Source organism: Trichomycterus rosablanca, unplaced genomic scaffold (genome assembly GCF_030014385.1).
Source record: "Trichomycterus rosablanca isolate fTriRos1 unplaced genomic scaffold, fTriRos1.hap1 scaffold_204, whole genome shotgun sequence".
NCBI classification, from domain to species: Eukaryota; Metazoa; Chordata; class Actinopteri; order Siluriformes; family Trichomycteridae; genus Trichomycterus; species Trichomycterus rosablanca.
The window spans coordinates 48,617-65,043 of NW_026947032.1; the positions used below are offsets into that span (position 1 = coordinate 48,617).

Genomic DNA, 16,427 nt, shown 5'->3' on the forward strand with positions numbered 1-16,427 from the left:
AGCCCCATTCATGAAGTGTCATTTAGCAGTTAGCTAGCATAATAAAGGATCTATCTATCTATCTATCTATCTATCTATCTATCTATCTATCTATCTATCTATCTATCTATCTATCTATCTATCTATCTATCTATCTATCTATCTATCTATCTATCTATCTATCTATCTATCTATCTATCTATCTAATCTATGAAAGGCCTTCCAATGTAATTCCAGCCCAGATAGCTGGCTAGCACTCAGATAGCTGGCTGACTAGCTATAACAGGCCTTTAAATCCAGCTTCTTTCGCTTACGGCCAAACCACCTTGGGAATGCCTGATCTCGTCCGATCTCAGAAGCCAAGCAGGGTTGGGCTCAGTCAGTACCTAGATGGGAGACTGCCTGGGAATACTGAGTGCTGTAAGCTTTTTATTTTTGAGTTTCAGCCCCATTCATGAAGTGTCATTTAGCAGTTAGCTAGCATAATAAAGGATCTATCTATCTATCTATCTATCTATCTATCTATCTATCTATCTATCTATCTATCTATCTATCTATCTATCTATCTATCTATCTATCTATCTATCTATCTATCTATCTATCTATCTATCTATCTATCTATCTATCTAATCTATGAAAGGCCTTCCAATGTAATTCCAGCCCAGATAGCTGGCTAGCACTCAGATAGCTGGCTGACTAGCTATAACAGGCCTTTAAATCCAGCTTCTTTCGCTTACGGCCAAACCACCTTGGGAACGCCTGATCTCGTCCGATCTCAGAAGCCAAGCAGGGTTGGGCTCAGTCAGTACCTAGATGGGAGACTGCCTGGGAATACTGAGTGCTGTAAGCTTTTTATTTTTGAGTTTCAGCCCCATTCATGAAGTGTCATTTAGCAGTTAGCTAGCATAATAAAGGATCTATCTATCTATCTATCTATCTATCTATCTATCTATCTATCTATCTATCTATCTATCTATCTATCTATCTATCTATCTATCTATCTATCTATCTATCTATCTATCTATCTATCTATCTATCTATCTATCTATCTATCTATCTATCTATCTATCTATCTATCTATCTATCTATCTATCTATCTATCTATCTATCTATCTATCTATCTATCTATCTATCTATCTATCTATCTATCTATCTATCTATCTATCTATCTATCTATCTATCTATCTATCTATCTATCTATCTATCTATCTATGAAAGGCCTTCCAATGTAATTCCAGCCCAGATAGCTGGCTAGCACTCAGATAGCTGGCTGACTAGCTATAACAGGCCTTTAAATCCAGCTTCTTTTGCTTACGGCCAAACCACCTTGGGAACGCCTGATCTCGTCCGATCTCAGAAGCCAAGCAGGGTTGGGCTCAGTCAGTACCTAGATGGGAGACTGCCTGGGAATACTGAGTGCTGTAAGCTTTTTATTTTTGGGTTTCAGCCCCATTCATGAAGTGTCATTTAGCAGTTAGCTAGCATAATAAAGGATCTATCTATCTATCTATCTATCTATCTATCTATCTATCTATCTATCTATCTATCTATCTATCTATCTATCTATCTATCTATCTATCTATCTATCTATCTAATCTATGAAAGGCCTTCCAATGTAATTCCAGCCCAGATAGCTGGCTAGCACTCAGATAGCTGGCTGACTAGCTATAACAGGCCTTTAAATCCAGCTTCTTTCGCTTACGGCCAAACCACCTTGGGAACGCCTGATCTCGTCCGATCTCAGAAGCCAAGCAGGGTTGAGCTCAGTCAGTACCTAGATGGGAGACTGCCTGGGAATACTGAGTGCTGTAAGCTTTTTATTTTTGAGTTTCAGCCCCATTCATGAAGTGTCATTTAGCAGTTAGCTAGCATAATAAAGGATCTATCTATCTATCTATCTATCTATCTATCTATCTATCTATCTATCTATCTATCTATCTATCTATCTATCTATCTATCTATCTATCTATCTATCTATCTATCTATCTATCTATCTATCTATCTATCTATCTATCTATCTATCTAATCTATGAAAGGCCTTCCAATGTAATTCCAGCCCAGATAGCTGGCTAGCACTCAGATAGCTGGCTGACTAGCTATAACAGGCCTTTAAATCCAGCTTCTTTCGCTTACGGCCAAACCACCTTGGGAATGCCTGATCTCGTCCGATCTCAGAAGCCAAGCAGGGTTGGGCTCAGTCAGTACCTAGATGGGAGACTGCCTGGGAATACTGAGTGCTGTAAGCTTTTTATTTTTGAGTTTCAGCCCCATTCATGAAGTGTCATTTAGCAGTTAGCTAGCATAATAAAGGATCTATCTATCTATCTATCTATCTATCTATCTATCTATCTATCTATCTATCTATCTATCTATCTATCTATCTATCTATCTATCTATCTATCTATCTATCTATCTATCTATCTATCTATCTATCTATCTAATCTATGAAAGGCCTTCCAATGTAATTCCAGCCCAGATAGCTGGCTAGCACTCAGATAGCTGGCTGACTAGCTATAACAGGCCTTTAAATCCAGCTTCTTTCGCTTACGGCCAAACCACCTTGGGAACGCCTGATCTCGTCCGATCTCAGAAGCCAAGCAGGGTTGGGCTCAGTCAGTACCTAGATGGGAGACTGCCTGGGAATACTGAGTGCTGTAAGCTTTTTATTTTTGGGTTTCAGCCCCATTCATGAAGTGTCATTTAGCAGTTAGCTAGCATAATAAAGGATCTATCTATCTATCTATCTATCTATCTATCTATCTATCTATCTATCTATCTATCTATCTATCTATCTATCTATCTATCTATCTATCTATCTATCTATCTATCTATCTATCTATCTATCTAATCTATGAAAGGCCTTCCAATGTAATTCCAGCCCAGATAGCTGGCTAGCACTCAGATAGCTGGCTGACTAGCTATAACAGGCCTTTAAATCCAGCTTCTTTCGCTTACGGCCAAACCACCTTGGGAACGCCTGATCTCGTCCGATCTCAGAAGCCAAGCAGGGTTGAGCTCAGTCAGTACCTAGATGGGAGACTGCCTGGGAATACTGAGTGCTGTAAGCTTTTTATTTTTGAGTTTCAGCCCCATTCATGAAGTGTCATTTAGCAGTTAGCTAGCATAATAAAGGATCTATCTATCTATCTATCTATCTATCTATCTATCTATCTATCTATCTATCTATCTATCTATCTATCTATCTATCTATCTATCTATCTATCTATCTATCTATCTATCTATCTAATCTATGAAAGGCCTTCCAATGTAATTCCAGCCCAGATAGCTGGCTAGCACTCAGATAGCTGGCTGACTAGCTATAACAGGCCTTTAAATCCAGCTTCTTTCGCTTACGGCCAAACCACCTTGGGAATGCCTGATCTCGTCCGATCTCAGAAGCCAAGCAGGGTTGGGCTCAGTCAGTACCTAGATGGGAGACTGCCTGGGAATACTGAGTGCTGTAAGCTTTTTATTTTTGAGTTTCAGCCCCATTCATGAAGTGTCATTTAGCAGTTAGCTAGCATAATAAAGGATCTATCTATCTATCTATCTATCTATCTATCTATCTATCTATCTATCTATCTATCTATCTATCTATCTATCTATCTATCTATCTATCTATCTATCTATCTATCTATCTATCTATCTATCTATCTATCTATCTAATCTATGAAAGGCCTTCCAATGTAATTCCAGCCCAGATAGCTGGCTAGCACTCAGATAGCTGGCTGACTAGCTATAACAGGCCTTTAAATCCAGCTTCTTTCGCTTACGGCCAAACCACCTTGGGAACGCCTGATCTCGTCCGATCTCAGAAGCCAAGCAGGGTTGGGCTCAGTCAGTACCTAGATGGGAGACTGCCTGGGAATACTGAGTGCTGTAAGCTTTTTATTTTTGAGTTTCAGCCCCATTCATGAAGTGTCATTTAGCAGTTAGCTAGCATAATAAAGGATCTATCTATCTATCTAACACACGCGAGACAGATTATCTATCTATCTATCTATCTATCTATCTATCTATTCTATCTATCTATCTATCTATCTATCTATCTATCTATCTATCTATCTATCTATCTATCTATCTATCTATCTATCTATCTATCTATCTATCTATCTATCTATCTATCTAATCTATGAAAGGCCTTCCAATGTAATTCCAGCCCAGATAGCTGGCTAGCACTCAGATAGCTGGCTGACTAGCTATAACAGGCCTTTAAATCCAGCTTCTTTCGCTTACGGCCAAACCACCTTGGGAACGCCTGATCTCGTCCGATCTCAGAAGCCAAGCAGGGTTGGGCTCAGTCAGTACCTAGATGGGAGACTGCCTGGGAATACTGAGTGCTGTAAGCTTTTTATTTTTGAGTTTCAGCCCCATTCATGAAGTGTCATTTAGCAGTTAGCTAGCATAATAAAGGATCTATCTATCTATCTATCTATCTATCTATCTATCTATCTATCTATCTATCTATCTATCTATCTATCTATCTATCTATCTATCTATCTATCTATCTATCTATCTATCTATCTATCTATCTATCTATCTATCTATCTATCTATCTATCTATCTATCTATCTATCTATCTATCTATCTATCTATCTATCTATCTATCTATCTATCTATCTATCTATCTATCTATCTATCTATCTATCTATCTATCTATCTATCTATCTATCTATCTATCTATCTATCTATCTATCTATCTATCTATCTATCTATCTATCTATCTATCTATCTATCTATCTATCTATCTATCTATCTATCTATCTATCTATCTATCTATCTATCTATCTATCTATCTATCTATCTATCTATCTATCTATCTATCTATCTATCTATCTATCTATCTATCTATCTATCTATCTATCTATCTATCTATCTATCTATCTATCTATCTATCTATCTATCTATCTATCTATCTATCTATCTATCTATCTATCTAATCTATGAAAGGCCTTCCAATGTAATTCCAGCCCAGATAGCTGGCTAGCACTCAGATAGCTGGCTGACTAGCTATAACAGGCCTTTAAATCCAGCTTCTTTCGCTTACGGCCAAACCACCTTGGGAACGCCTGATAGCGACATCTACTGGTGACAGGAAGTGACCTTTGAACTGCAGTTTGGGAGGGAAAGGCTCTCCCACACCTTTTCTTTGTTTGGTTATCTTTTGTCTTTTGACAGAGAATTGTATATTGAATAAGTTTATTTTCAGTTTTCTTTTTTAGCTCCCCGGCAGCTTTACTGCTTGGGGAGCCAGTATTTACTTTTTCTTTTCTTTAAAAAAAAAAAAAAAAAAAAAAAAAAAAAAAAAAAAAAAAAATGGATGGAACAAACGGCATGAATTCAGTAATGAAAACAGGACAACGGATAAAGGATCACCCAACAAACACTTTGTTACAGATGGATGGATTACAAGGCTTCGACACGGAAAAGGATCAACGGATAAAGAAAATGGACAGCCCAAAAAATGGAGATATTTCTGGGAAAGAAAATGGAATGGAAAATCATGGAGAAAACAAAAAAAGCAAGGAGACACAGAACAATGGACTTAATCTAAAACCAAAATACCAACGTGAGTACCTAAAAGAAGCAACGCTAATAATTGAACCGAGCACGACAAACGAAGAGTTAACAGTCAGTGATTTAATAAAAGAGCTGGACAAGATACTCGGACCAGGGAAACTAATAGGACTAAGACTAAGACAAAACAAGGAATTTGAAATAACTTTGGACAGTGAACAGTCGTGTGAGGTTTTATTAGATGGATTAACTATTAAAGGACATAACTATGAAATCAGAAAAATTTGTACAAAAGAAATGATGGTGTCTTTTTTAAACCTTCCAATTTATATAGAAGACTCAGATATCTTGAATAAACTGATGAAGTGGGGGGTAACCCCGATCCTCCCGATTCGTCGCCGCTTCTACCCAGGCACAACGGTAGCTGATGGAACAAGATTCATTAGAGTGAAGTTCCCGAAGGAAGTGGTTTCACTGCCCTACAGTGCAAGATTTGAAACTGGGGATGGTCCACAGTACTATCGGGTCATACATGACAAACAGGTCAAGGTCTGCAGACTCTGCATGAGCCCAGGTCATGTGATGCGAAGCTGTCCCCAGTTCACATGCAGGGAGTGCCTGGAGCAGGGCCACTACGCCAGAGAATGCCAAGCAACAAGATGCCCTGACTGTAATAAGGCACTAATCCGCTGTGTCTGTGAAACAGAGGAAGAGATGGGTAAGCATGGAGAGGAAACAGCAGAGGGTGCGGGGACCCCCCCACAGAAGCAAACACAAGAAAACACAACTGAAGAAACAGCGCAAGCACATGAAGAAACGGCAGAAGAAACACCAAAGACAACAACAGAGGACAACACAGCACAAGAACAACAACAAGCTCAACATACAGAATGTGATGACGACAAAGACCAACAGACAAAAGGAGAAGAAAACACACAAACAGCAGAAGGAGAAGACAGCATGGACTGGGCACAGCAGTATAACCAAGAGGAACAAATGGAAATAGTAAGAAATGATCAGATTAAATCAAAAGACACTACAAAAGATGTAAAGAAAATACACTACTTAACAAAAAACATGAAAAGTGGTAAAAAACAGCTAAATATAGTAAAGGTACTAGAAAAACAGAAGAAAAGAAGGCAAGAAATCAAAGAGAAAATGGGAAAAAAGAGGGAGGAAGAGTTACTATCAGAAGAGAAAAAATGAATGTAAACCTATTAAAACTATTCATTCTTCTTATGTTGAGTATAGTGACAATTAACATAAGAGGATTAAGCTGTTTACAAAAATTAGAGAAGCTAAAAACACAAACAGAAAAAGCAGACATAATATGTTTACAGGAAACAATGTGGGATGAAAAAATAGTAGAATGTTTTAAACAAAAGTGGAATGGTGATATATTTTTTAACAATGATACAAAAAGGAAAAGAGGAGTAGCAACACTAATCAAAAAAGAAGTAGGGAATAAAATAGAGGAATTGTATAAAGACAAAGAAGGTCGGCTTTTGGTTTTAAAAGTAACATTAGAAGATGAACAGTTTGTTTTATGTAATTTGCATGCACCTAATGAAGAATATAGTAAAAAGGCATTTTATAATAACTTAGACATCTTAATGGAAAAATGGAACAATGTGATTTTAATTGGTGATTTTAACACAGTTTTAAATAGAATTGATATAGACAGTGCAATGATATATAAAGAAGACAAAGGCAGAGACAGTTTAAATAAAATAATACAAAAATATTGTCTGGTAGATGTCTGGAGAAGACGAAACAAGGGAACAATTGACTTTTCCAGAAGACAAACAGTGCAAGGAAGTTTGAAACAAAGTAGAATAGACTTCTTTCTAAGTAACAAAGATATAGAAAATAATGTAAAAAGAACTTTTTATAAAAAAACCACACTGAGTGACCATGAGTTTTTATTTATTCACATAGATATGGACAAAATAGAAAGAGGAAAAGGTGTATGGGTTTTAAATACAGATATTTTAAAAAACAGTTTGTACAAAATAGAAGTAGAAAACATCATAGTAAATAGCATTAAAGATAAACTTTTTATCAACGAAAAATTGTTATGGTGGGACAATCTAAAGTTACAAATAAAAAACTACACAATAGAACACAGCAAAAAATTACAAAGAATGAAAAGAGCCAACGAAAATATGATACACAAAAAATTACAATATGAACTAGCTAAAGTAGCTACAGGAGCAGGGGACTTAAACAAAGTGCTAAATCTAGAAGAAGAACTGAAAAATATAGAAGAACAAAAATACAGGGGAGCAATGATAAGAAGTAGAATAAAATATATGATAGAGGGAGAAAAGTGCAACAAATTCTTTTTTAACCTAGAAAAGACAAAACAAAAAGCAAACATAATTAAAAGTATTTTAAAAAATGACACAATAGAAGTAAAAGAAACAAATGAAATATTAAAAACAGTTGCAGACTTTTATAAAAACATGTTTCAAAAAGAAGGAGTAAATAATACAGACAAGCAATTTTTATTAAATCATATAAAAAAAAAAGTGCCAGAGGAAGACAAAGTGATGTGCAACAAAGACATAACAGAAGAAGAAATAGAAGAAGCAATATCACAGTTAAATAGTGGTAAAAGTCCAGGGCTGGACGGCCTACCAAGCGAATTTTACAAGGTTTTTAAAAGTGTTTTAACTCCGATTTTACTAGAAGTTTTTAATGAGATTCAACAAAAAGGAGAACTAAGTAGGAGTATGAAATTAGGAATGATAAAAATTTTATAAGTATGAAATTAGGAATGATAAAAATTTTATATAAGAAAAACGGAGATAAAAGACTTTTAAAACATTACAGACCAATCAGCATGCTTAACACGGATTATAAAATAATAGCAAAAATTTTAGCAAACAGGTTAAAAAAAGTATTACCAGGAGTAATAACAACAACCCAAGCGTACGGAGTGTTGAATAGAGACATCTCAGACACGGTGAGTAACATCAGGGATATAATATGGCACATGAAGGAAAATAAAAAAACAGGATACATAGTAAGCATAGACTTTGAAAAAGCCTTCGACAGAGTAGAACATGAATATTTATTTAATTTAATAGAAACATTTGAATTTGGAAGCATTTTTGTACAGTGGCTGAGATGTCTCTATTCAAATATACACAGTTGTGTAAAGATTAATGGTTTTTTAACAAAGTTTATACCAATAACAAGATCAATAAGGCAAGGATGTCCTCTGTCAGCGCTGCTATATACATTAGCAGCAGAACCCCTGGGTTTGGCTATCAGTGCTGACAGAGAAACAAAAGGGATCTTATTAACAAAAGAACATAAAATATTTCAGTATGCAGACGACACAACACTAACACTAAGGGACGTTAAGAGCATTCAGAAAGCTATGGAGACTTTTGAAAAATACTGTAAAGGGACAGGAGCCAGAGTTAATAAAGAAAAAACGGTTTACATGAAAATAGGGAACACAGACTCAAAACCTACAGAAATACAATTTAAAGAGGTAACACAGCTTAAAATCTTGGGAATCAGAATGGGGGAAAATGAAATCAAAGCAAGGGATGAAATTTGGGAGGAGATTTTAAAAAAGATGGAAAACAGATTACATTTTTGGAAACAGAGAGAAGTATTTTTAAAAGGGAAGGTACTGATTTTAAACACACTGTTTTTATCCAAAGCTTGGTATGCTCTTAATGTCACTAGTACACCTCATTGGGTGTTAAAAAGAATAAAAGCGATCGTTTTAAACTTTTTATGGGATGGGAAACCGGCAAAAATTGCATACGACACTTTAATAGGGCCAGTAGAGCAAGGAGGACTCAAACTTTTAGATGTTTTTACAAGAATAAAAGCACTGAGAATTAAAATGGTAAGAAAATTTTTAAATCAAGATGAACAAGCATGGAAGGAATGCTTTAGAGAAATAATGAACAAATGTGGAGGAGGAGGGATGGATTTTAATGTTTTAAGCATGAAAATGAATGAGCAAATGACACAAAACATACCAGAGTTTTACAAAGAAGTTTTTAGAGCATGGAGAGATTTAATGGATTTTTTAGATATAGAGGTAAAAGAAAGGAACCAGTTTTTAAACCAGCCGCTGTTTTTTAACCCAATGATTTTAAATGAGGGCAGAGAGCTATTTTTTAGAGACTGGTTCCAAGCAGGGGTGCGCCAAGTAAAAGATGTTTTATATGAAGTTAGATCAGGATTTCTACCCACGCAAGCAATATACGATGCACTAGAAACCAACGAGAACACAGTTAACAAAACCCAAGTTCAAAATAACTATGAAAAATTAAAAAAAGCAATACCGGAGGATTGGATAAGTGAAATTGAAAAACATATAGGGAAAAAAGAAACAAGTGAAAACTTAATTTGGAACATCAAAGTAAAAATGAAAAATGAAACAATTCCAATTGAAAGCTGTACCTTGAAAAAAATATACACTGTTTTAATACAAAAAGCGTGGGTGGAACCAAGAGCAAAAGAATACTGGAGAAGGCTGTTCCCAAACCTAGAAGCAGAAGATATTTTTAAAAATACTAGACAACATTTTAAAAATTTACAGCTTGAAAACTTTGATTTTCTTTTAAGACATAACTGTATTTTTAATGAAATGAGAATGTGCAAAATAGGACTAGCAGAAGACGCCAAATGTAAAGTATGTTTTAAAGAAGATGAAGGACTCAAACACATGTTTTTTAACTGTGAACAATTAAAATGTTTTTTAACAAAAATAAAGAAAATAACAACAGCATTTTTAAACAAGAAACAAGAGGAACAGACTGAATGGCAACCCCTGTTTTTATTTGGTTTTAATGGAAAAACAAAAAACACATTTGCATTAAACATAATTTTAGCTGAGGCCAAACAAGCAATAATAAAAAGGAAAAATATTGCAAAGCATAAAGGAAATGTCATATCTGTATGTGATGTGTTTGAAAATAAACTGAAAAAAACATTCAAGGACCTATTAGACTATTTTAACATGATAGGCGAACCAGAAACTTTTTATGCTTTAATTGTAAATAACAACCCATTTGTAGAAGTAGATTGGGAAAAGGTGCAACTCAAATTACCCAAATGTATTTAATTAATATAATTTAATTTATTTAAGTCGAATTTTAATGTATTTATGAAATGATATTAACTTTAATTAAAAAAGAAGAAGAAAAAAAAAATCTCGTCCGATCTCAGAAACCAAGCAGGGTTGGGCTCAGTCAGTACCTAGATGGGAGACTGCCTGGGAATACTGAGTGCTGTAAGCTTTTTATTTTTGAGTTTCAGCCCCATTCATGAAGTGTCATTTAGCAGTTAGCTAGCATAATAAAGGATCTATCTATCTATCTATCTATCTATCTATCTATCTATCTATCTATCTATCTATCTATCTATCTATCTATCTATCTATCTATCTATCTATCTATCTATCTATCTATCTATCTATCTATCTATCTATCTATCTATCTATCTATCTATCTATCTATCTATCTAATCTATGAAAGGCCTTCCAATGTAATTCCAGCCCAGATAGCTGGCTAGCACTCAGATAGCTGGCTGACTAGCTATAACAGGCCTTTAAATCCAGCTTCTTTCGCTTACGGCCAAACCACCTTGGGAACGCCTGATCTCGTCCGATCTCAGAAGCCAAGCAGGGTTGGGCTCAGTCAGTACCTAGATGGGAGACTGCCTGGGAATACTGAGTGCTGTAAGCTTTTTATTTTTGGGTTTCAGCCCCATTCATGAAGTGTCATTTAGCAGTTAGCTAGCATAATAAAGGATCTATCTATCTATCTATCTATCTATCTATCTATCTATCTATCTATCTATCTATCTATCTATCTATCTATCTATCTATCTATCTATCTATCTATCTATCTATCTATCTATCTATCTATCTATCTATCTATCTATCTAATCTATGAAAGGCCTTCCAATGTAATTCCAGCCCAGATAGCTGGCTAGCACTCAGATAGCTGGCTGACTAGCTATAACAGGCCTTTAAATCCAGCTTCTTTCGCTTACGGCCAAACCACCTTGGGAACGCCTGATCTCGTCCGATCTCAGAAGCCAAGCAGGGTTGGGCTCAGTCAGTACCTAGATGGGAGACTGCCTGGGAATACTGAGTGCTGTAAGCTTTTTATTTTTGAGTTTCAGCCCCATTCATGAAGTGTCATTTAGCAGTTAGCTAGCATAATAAAGGATCTATCTATCTATCTATCTATCTATCTATCTATCTATCTATCTATCTATCTATCTATCTATCTATCTATCTATCTATCTATCTATCTATCTATCTATCTATCTATCTATCTATCTATCTATCTATCTATCTAATCTATGAAAGGCCTTCCAATGTAATTCCAGCCCAGATAGCTGGCTAGCACTCAGATAGCTGGCTGACTAGCTATAACAGGCCTTTAAATCCAGCTTCTTTCGCTTACGGCCAAACCGCCTTGGGAACGCCTGATCTCGTCCGATCTCAGAAGCCAAGCAGGGTTGGGCTCAGTCAGTACCTAGATGGGAGACTGCCTGGGAATACTGAGTGCTGTAAGCTTTTTATTTTTGGGTTTCAGCCCCATTCATGAAGTGTCATTTAGCAGTTAGCTAGCATAATAAAGGATCTATCTATCTATCTATCTATCTATCTATCTATCTATCTATCTATCTATCTATCTATCTATCTATCTATCTATCTATCTATCTATCTATCTATCTATCTATCTATCTATCTATCTATCTATCTATCTATCTAATCTATGAAAGGCCTTCCAATGTAATTCCAGCCCAGATAGCTGGCTAGCACTCAGATAGCTGGCTGACTAGCTATAACAGGCCTTTAAATCCAGCTTCTTTCGCTTACGGCCAAACCACCTTGGGAACGCCTGATCTCGTCCGATCTCAGAAGCCAAGCAGGGTTGGGCTCAGTCAGTACCTAGATGGGAGACTGCCTGGGAATACTGAGTGCTGTAAGCTTTTTATTTTTGAGTTTCAGCCCCATTCATGAAGTGTCATTTAGCAGTTAGCTAGCATAATAAAGGATCTATCTATCTATCTATCTATCTATCTATCTATCTATCTATCTATCTATCTATCTATCTATCTATCTATCTATCTATCTATCTATCTATCTATCTATCTATCTATCTATCTATCTATCTATCTAATCTATGAAAGGCCTTCCAATGTAATTCCAGCCCAGATAGCTGGCTAGCACTCAGATAGCTGGCTGACTAGCTATAACAGGCCTTTAAATCCAGCTTCTTTCGCTTACGGCCAAACCGCCTTGGGAACGCCTGATCTCGTCCGATCTCAGAAGCCAAGCAGGGTTGGGCTCAGTCAGTACCTAGATGGGAGACTGCCTGGGAATACTGAGTGCTGTAAGCTTTTTATTTTTGGGTTTCAGCCCCATTCATGAAGTGTCATTTAGCAGTTAGCTAGCATAATAAAGGATCTATCTATCTATCTATCTATCTATCTATCTATCTATCTATCTATCTATCTATCTATCTATCTATCTATCTATCTATCTATCTATCTATCTATCTATCTATCTATCTATCTATCTATCTATCTATCTATCTATCTATCTAATCTATGAAAGGCCTTCCAATGTAATTCCAGCCCAGATAGCTGGCTAGCACTCAGATAGCTGGCTGACTAGCTATAACAGGCCTTTAAATCCAGCTTCTTTCGCTTACGGCCAAACCACCTTGGGAACGCCTGATCTCGTCCGATCTCAGAAGCCAAGCAGGGTTGGGCTCAGTCAGTACCTAGATGGGAGACTGCCTGGGAATACTGAGTGCTGTAAGCTTTTTATTTTTGAGTTTCAGCCCCATTCATGAAGTGTCATTTAGCAGTTAGCTAGCATAATAAAGGATCTATCTATCTATCTATCTATCTATCTATCTATCTATCTATCTATCTATCTATCTATCTATCTATCTATCTATCTATCTATCTATCTATCTATCTATCTATCTATCTATCTATCTATCTATCTATCTATCTAATCTATGAAAGGCCTTCCAATGTAATTCCAGCCCAGATAGCTGGCTAGCACTCAGATAGCTGGCTGACTAGCTATAACAGGCCTTTAAATCCAGCTTCTTTCGCTTACGGCCAAACCGCCTTGGGAACGCCTGATCTCGTCCGATCTCAGAAGCCAAGCAGGGTTGGGCTCAGTCAGTACCTAGATGGGAGACTGCCTGGGAATACTGAGTGCTGTAAGCTTTTTATTTTTGGGTTTCAGCCCCATTCATGAAGTGTCATTTAGCAGTTAGCTAGCATAATAAAGGATCTATCTATCTATCTATCTATCTATCTATCTATCTATCTATCTATCTATCTATCTATCTATCTATCTATCTATCTATCTATCTATCTATCTATCTATCTATCTATCTATCTATCTATCTATCTATCTATCTATCTATCTATCTATCTATCTATCTATCTATCTAATCTATGAAAGGCCTTCCAATGTAATTCCAGCCCAGATAGCTGGCTAGCACTCAGATAGCTGGCTGACTAGCTATAACAGGCCTTTAAATCCAGCTTCTTTCGCTTACGGCCAAACCACCTTGGGAACGCCTGATCTCGTCCGATCTCAGAAGCCAAGCAGGGTTGGGCTCAGTCAGTACCTAGATGGGAGACTGCCTGGGAATACTGAGTGCTGTAAGCTTTTTATTTTTGAGTTTCAGCCCCATTCATGAAGTGTCATTTAGCAGTTAGCTAGCATAATAAAGGATCTATCTATCTATCTATCTATCTATCTATCTATCTATCTATCTATCTATCTATCTATCTATCTATCTATCTATCTATCTATCTATCTATCTATCTATCTATCTATCTATCTATCTATCTATCTATCTATCTATCTATCTATCTATCTAATCTATGAAAGGCCTTCCAATGTAATTCCAGCCCAGATAGCTGGCTAGCACTCAGATAGCTGGCTGACTAGCTATAACAGGCCTTTAAATCCAGCTTCTTTCGCTTACGGCCAAACCGCCTTGGGAACGCCTGATCTCGTCCGATCTCAGAAGCCAAGCAGGGTTGGGCTCAGTCAGTACCTAGATGGGAGACTGCCTGGGAATACTGAGTGCTGTAAGCTTTTTATTTTTGGGTTTCAGCCCCATTCATGAAGTGTCATTTAGCAGTTAGCTAGCATAATAAAGGATCTATCTATCTATCTATCTATCTATCTATCTATCTATCTATCTATCTATCTATCTATCTATCTATCTATCTATCTATCTATCTATCTATCTATCTATCTATCTATCTATCTATCTATCTATCTATCTATCTAATCTATGAAAGGCCTTCCAATGTAATTCCAGCCCAGATAGCTGGCTAGCACTCAGATAGCTGGCTGACTAGCTATAACAGGCCTTTAAATCCAGCTTCTTTCGCTTACGGCCAAACCACCTTGGGAACGCCTGATCTCGTCCGATCTCAGAAGCCAAGCAGGGTTGGGCTCAGTCAGTACCTAGATGGGAGACTGCCTGGGAATACTGAGTGCTGTAAGCTTTTTATTTTTGAGTTTCAGCCCCATTCATGAAGTGTCATTTAGCAGTTAGCTAGCATAATAAAGGATCTATCTATCTATCTATCTATCTATCTATCTATCTATCTATCTATCTATCTATCTATCTATCTATCTATCTATCTATCTATCTATCTATCTATCTATCTATCTATCTATCTATCTATCTATCTAATCTATGAAAGGCCTTCCAATGTAATTCCAGCCCAGATAGCTGGCTAGCACTCAGATAGCTGGCTGACTAGCTATAACAGGCCTTTAAATCCAGCTTCTTTCGCTTACGGCCAAACCGCCTTGGGAACGCCTGATCTCGTCCGATCTCAGAAGCCAAGCAGGGTTGGGCTCAGTCAGTACCTAGATGGGAGACTGCCTGGGAATACTGAGTGCTGTAAGCTTTTTATTTTTGGGTTTCAGCCCCATTCATGAAGTGTCATTTAGCAGTTAGCTAGCATAATAAAGGATCTATCTATCTATCTATCTATCTATCTATCTATCTATCTATCTATCTATCTATCTATCTATCTATCTATCTATCTATCTATCTATCTATCTATCTATCTAATCTATGAAAGGCCTTCCAATGTAATTCCAGCCCAGATAGCTGGCTAGCACTCAGATAGCTGGCTGACTAGCTATAACAGGCCTTTAAATCCAGCTTCTTTCGCTTACGGCCAAACCACCTTGGGAACGCCTGATCTCGTCCGATCTCAGAAGCCAAGCAGGGTTGGGCTCAGTCAGTACCTAGATGGGAGACTGCCTGGGAATACTGAGTGCTGTAAGCTTTTTATTTTTGAGTTTCAGCCCCATTCATGAAGTGTCATTTAGCAGTTAGCTAGCATAATAAAGGATCTATCTATCTATCTATCTATCTATCTATCTATCTATCTATCTATCTATCTATCTATCTATCTATCTATCTATCTATCTATCTATCTATCTATCTATCTATCTATCTATCTATCTATCTATCTATCTATCTATCTATCTATCTATCTATCTATCTAATCTATGAAAGGCCTTCCAATGTAATTCCAGCCCAGATAGCTGGCTAGCACTCAGATAGCTGGCTGACTAGCTATAACAGGCCTTTAAATCCAGCTTCTTTCGCTTACGGCCAAACCACCTTGGGAACGCCTGATCTCGTCCGATCTCAGAAGCCAAGCAGGGTTGGGCTCAGTCAGTACCTAGATGGGAGACTGCCTGGGAATACTGAGTGCTGTAAGCTTTTTATTTTTGGGTTTCAGCCCCATTCATGAAGTGTCATTTAGCAGTTAGCTAGCATAATAAAGGATCTATCTATCTATCTATCTATCTATCTATCTATCTATCTATCTATCTATCTATCTATCTATCTATCTATCTATCTATCTAT

At 36.9% G+C, this 16,427-nt stretch overlaps 21 non-coding genes and 2 pseudogenes across 21 annotated transcripts; all 23 read left to right on the plus strand.

The window, feature by feature from the left end:
- The first annotated feature begins 287 nt into the window (after positions 1-287).
- Positions 288-406, plus strand: LOC134306606 (5S ribosomal RNA). The gene has a single exon (XR_010009345.1). It is a non-coding gene; the product is annotated as a 5S ribosomal RNA (ribosomal RNA).
- Positions 407-710: 304 nt separating this feature from the next.
- On the plus strand, positions 711-829 carry LOC134306670 (5S ribosomal RNA). Its single transcript, XR_010009389.1, has one exon. It is a non-coding gene; the product is annotated as a 5S ribosomal RNA (ribosomal RNA).
- A 459-nt stretch (positions 830-1,288) lies between these two features.
- Positions 1,289-1,407, plus strand: LOC134306527 (5S ribosomal RNA). Its single transcript, XR_010009268.1, has one exon. It is a non-coding gene; the product is annotated as a 5S ribosomal RNA (ribosomal RNA).
- A 268-nt stretch (positions 1,408-1,675) lies between these two features.
- On the plus strand, positions 1,676-1,794 carry LOC134306611 (5S ribosomal RNA; annotated as a pseudogene).
- A 312-nt stretch (positions 1,795-2,106) lies between these two features.
- LOC134306607 (5S ribosomal RNA) lies at positions 2,107-2,225 on the plus strand. Its single transcript, XR_010009346.1, has one exon. It is a non-coding gene; the product is annotated as a 5S ribosomal RNA (ribosomal RNA).
- Positions 2,226-2,521: 296 nt separating this feature from the next.
- Positions 2,522-2,640, plus strand: LOC134306528 (5S ribosomal RNA). Its single transcript, XR_010009269.1, has one exon. It is a non-coding gene; the product is annotated as a 5S ribosomal RNA (ribosomal RNA).
- A 288-nt stretch (positions 2,641-2,928) lies between these two features.
- LOC134306614 (5S ribosomal RNA) lies at positions 2,929-3,047 on the plus strand (annotated as a pseudogene).
- Positions 3,048-3,327: 280 nt separating this feature from the next.
- LOC134306608 (5S ribosomal RNA) lies at positions 3,328-3,446 on the plus strand. Its single transcript, XR_010009347.1, has one exon. It is a non-coding gene; the product is annotated as a 5S ribosomal RNA (ribosomal RNA).
- A 300-nt stretch (positions 3,447-3,746) lies between these two features.
- On the plus strand, positions 3,747-3,865 carry LOC134306529 (5S ribosomal RNA). Its single transcript, XR_010009270.1, has one exon. It is a non-coding gene; the product is annotated as a 5S ribosomal RNA (ribosomal RNA).
- A 344-nt stretch (positions 3,866-4,209) lies between these two features.
- Positions 4,210-4,328, plus strand: LOC134306530 (5S ribosomal RNA). Its single transcript, XR_010009271.1, has one exon. It is a non-coding gene; the product is annotated as a 5S ribosomal RNA (ribosomal RNA).
- Positions 4,329-11,097: 6,769 nt separating this feature from the next.
- LOC134306531 (5S ribosomal RNA) lies at positions 11,098-11,216 on the plus strand. Its single transcript, XR_010009272.1, has one exon. It is a non-coding gene; the product is annotated as a 5S ribosomal RNA (ribosomal RNA).
- A 304-nt stretch (positions 11,217-11,520) lies between these two features.
- On the plus strand, positions 11,521-11,639 carry LOC134306533 (5S ribosomal RNA). The gene has a single exon (XR_010009274.1). It is a non-coding gene; the product is annotated as a 5S ribosomal RNA (ribosomal RNA).
- Positions 11,640-11,939: 300 nt separating this feature from the next.
- On the plus strand, positions 11,940-12,058 carry LOC134306561 (5S ribosomal RNA). The gene has a single exon (XR_010009302.1). It is a non-coding gene; the product is annotated as a 5S ribosomal RNA (ribosomal RNA).
- A 300-nt stretch (positions 12,059-12,358) lies between these two features.
- On the plus strand, positions 12,359-12,477 carry LOC134306534 (5S ribosomal RNA). The gene has a single exon (XR_010009275.1). It is a non-coding gene; the product is annotated as a 5S ribosomal RNA (ribosomal RNA).
- A 292-nt stretch (positions 12,478-12,769) lies between these two features.
- LOC134306562 (5S ribosomal RNA) lies at positions 12,770-12,888 on the plus strand. The gene has a single exon (XR_010009303.1). It is a non-coding gene; the product is annotated as a 5S ribosomal RNA (ribosomal RNA).
- Positions 12,889-13,196: 308 nt separating this feature from the next.
- LOC134306535 (5S ribosomal RNA) lies at positions 13,197-13,315 on the plus strand. The gene has a single exon (XR_010009276.1). It is a non-coding gene; the product is annotated as a 5S ribosomal RNA (ribosomal RNA).
- Positions 13,316-13,615: 300 nt separating this feature from the next.
- LOC134306563 (5S ribosomal RNA) lies at positions 13,616-13,734 on the plus strand. The gene has a single exon (XR_010009304.1). It is a non-coding gene; the product is annotated as a 5S ribosomal RNA (ribosomal RNA).
- Positions 13,735-14,066: 332 nt separating this feature from the next.
- LOC134306536 (5S ribosomal RNA) lies at positions 14,067-14,185 on the plus strand. The gene has a single exon (XR_010009277.1). It is a non-coding gene; the product is annotated as a 5S ribosomal RNA (ribosomal RNA).
- Positions 14,186-14,501: 316 nt separating this feature from the next.
- On the plus strand, positions 14,502-14,620 carry LOC134306564 (5S ribosomal RNA). The gene has a single exon (XR_010009305.1). It is a non-coding gene; the product is annotated as a 5S ribosomal RNA (ribosomal RNA).
- Positions 14,621-14,920: 300 nt separating this feature from the next.
- On the plus strand, positions 14,921-15,039 carry LOC134306537 (5S ribosomal RNA). The gene has a single exon (XR_010009278.1). It is a non-coding gene; the product is annotated as a 5S ribosomal RNA (ribosomal RNA).
- A 292-nt stretch (positions 15,040-15,331) lies between these two features.
- Positions 15,332-15,450, plus strand: LOC134306566 (5S ribosomal RNA). The gene has a single exon (XR_010009307.1). It is a non-coding gene; the product is annotated as a 5S ribosomal RNA (ribosomal RNA).
- Positions 15,451-15,718: 268 nt separating this feature from the next.
- LOC134306538 (5S ribosomal RNA) lies at positions 15,719-15,837 on the plus strand. The gene has a single exon (XR_010009279.1). It is a non-coding gene; the product is annotated as a 5S ribosomal RNA (ribosomal RNA).
- Positions 15,838-16,161: 324 nt separating this feature from the next.
- Positions 16,162-16,280, plus strand: LOC134306539 (5S ribosomal RNA). Its single transcript, XR_010009280.1, has one exon. It is a non-coding gene; the product is annotated as a 5S ribosomal RNA (ribosomal RNA).
- The last annotated feature ends 147 nt before the right edge of the window (positions 16,281-16,427 follow it).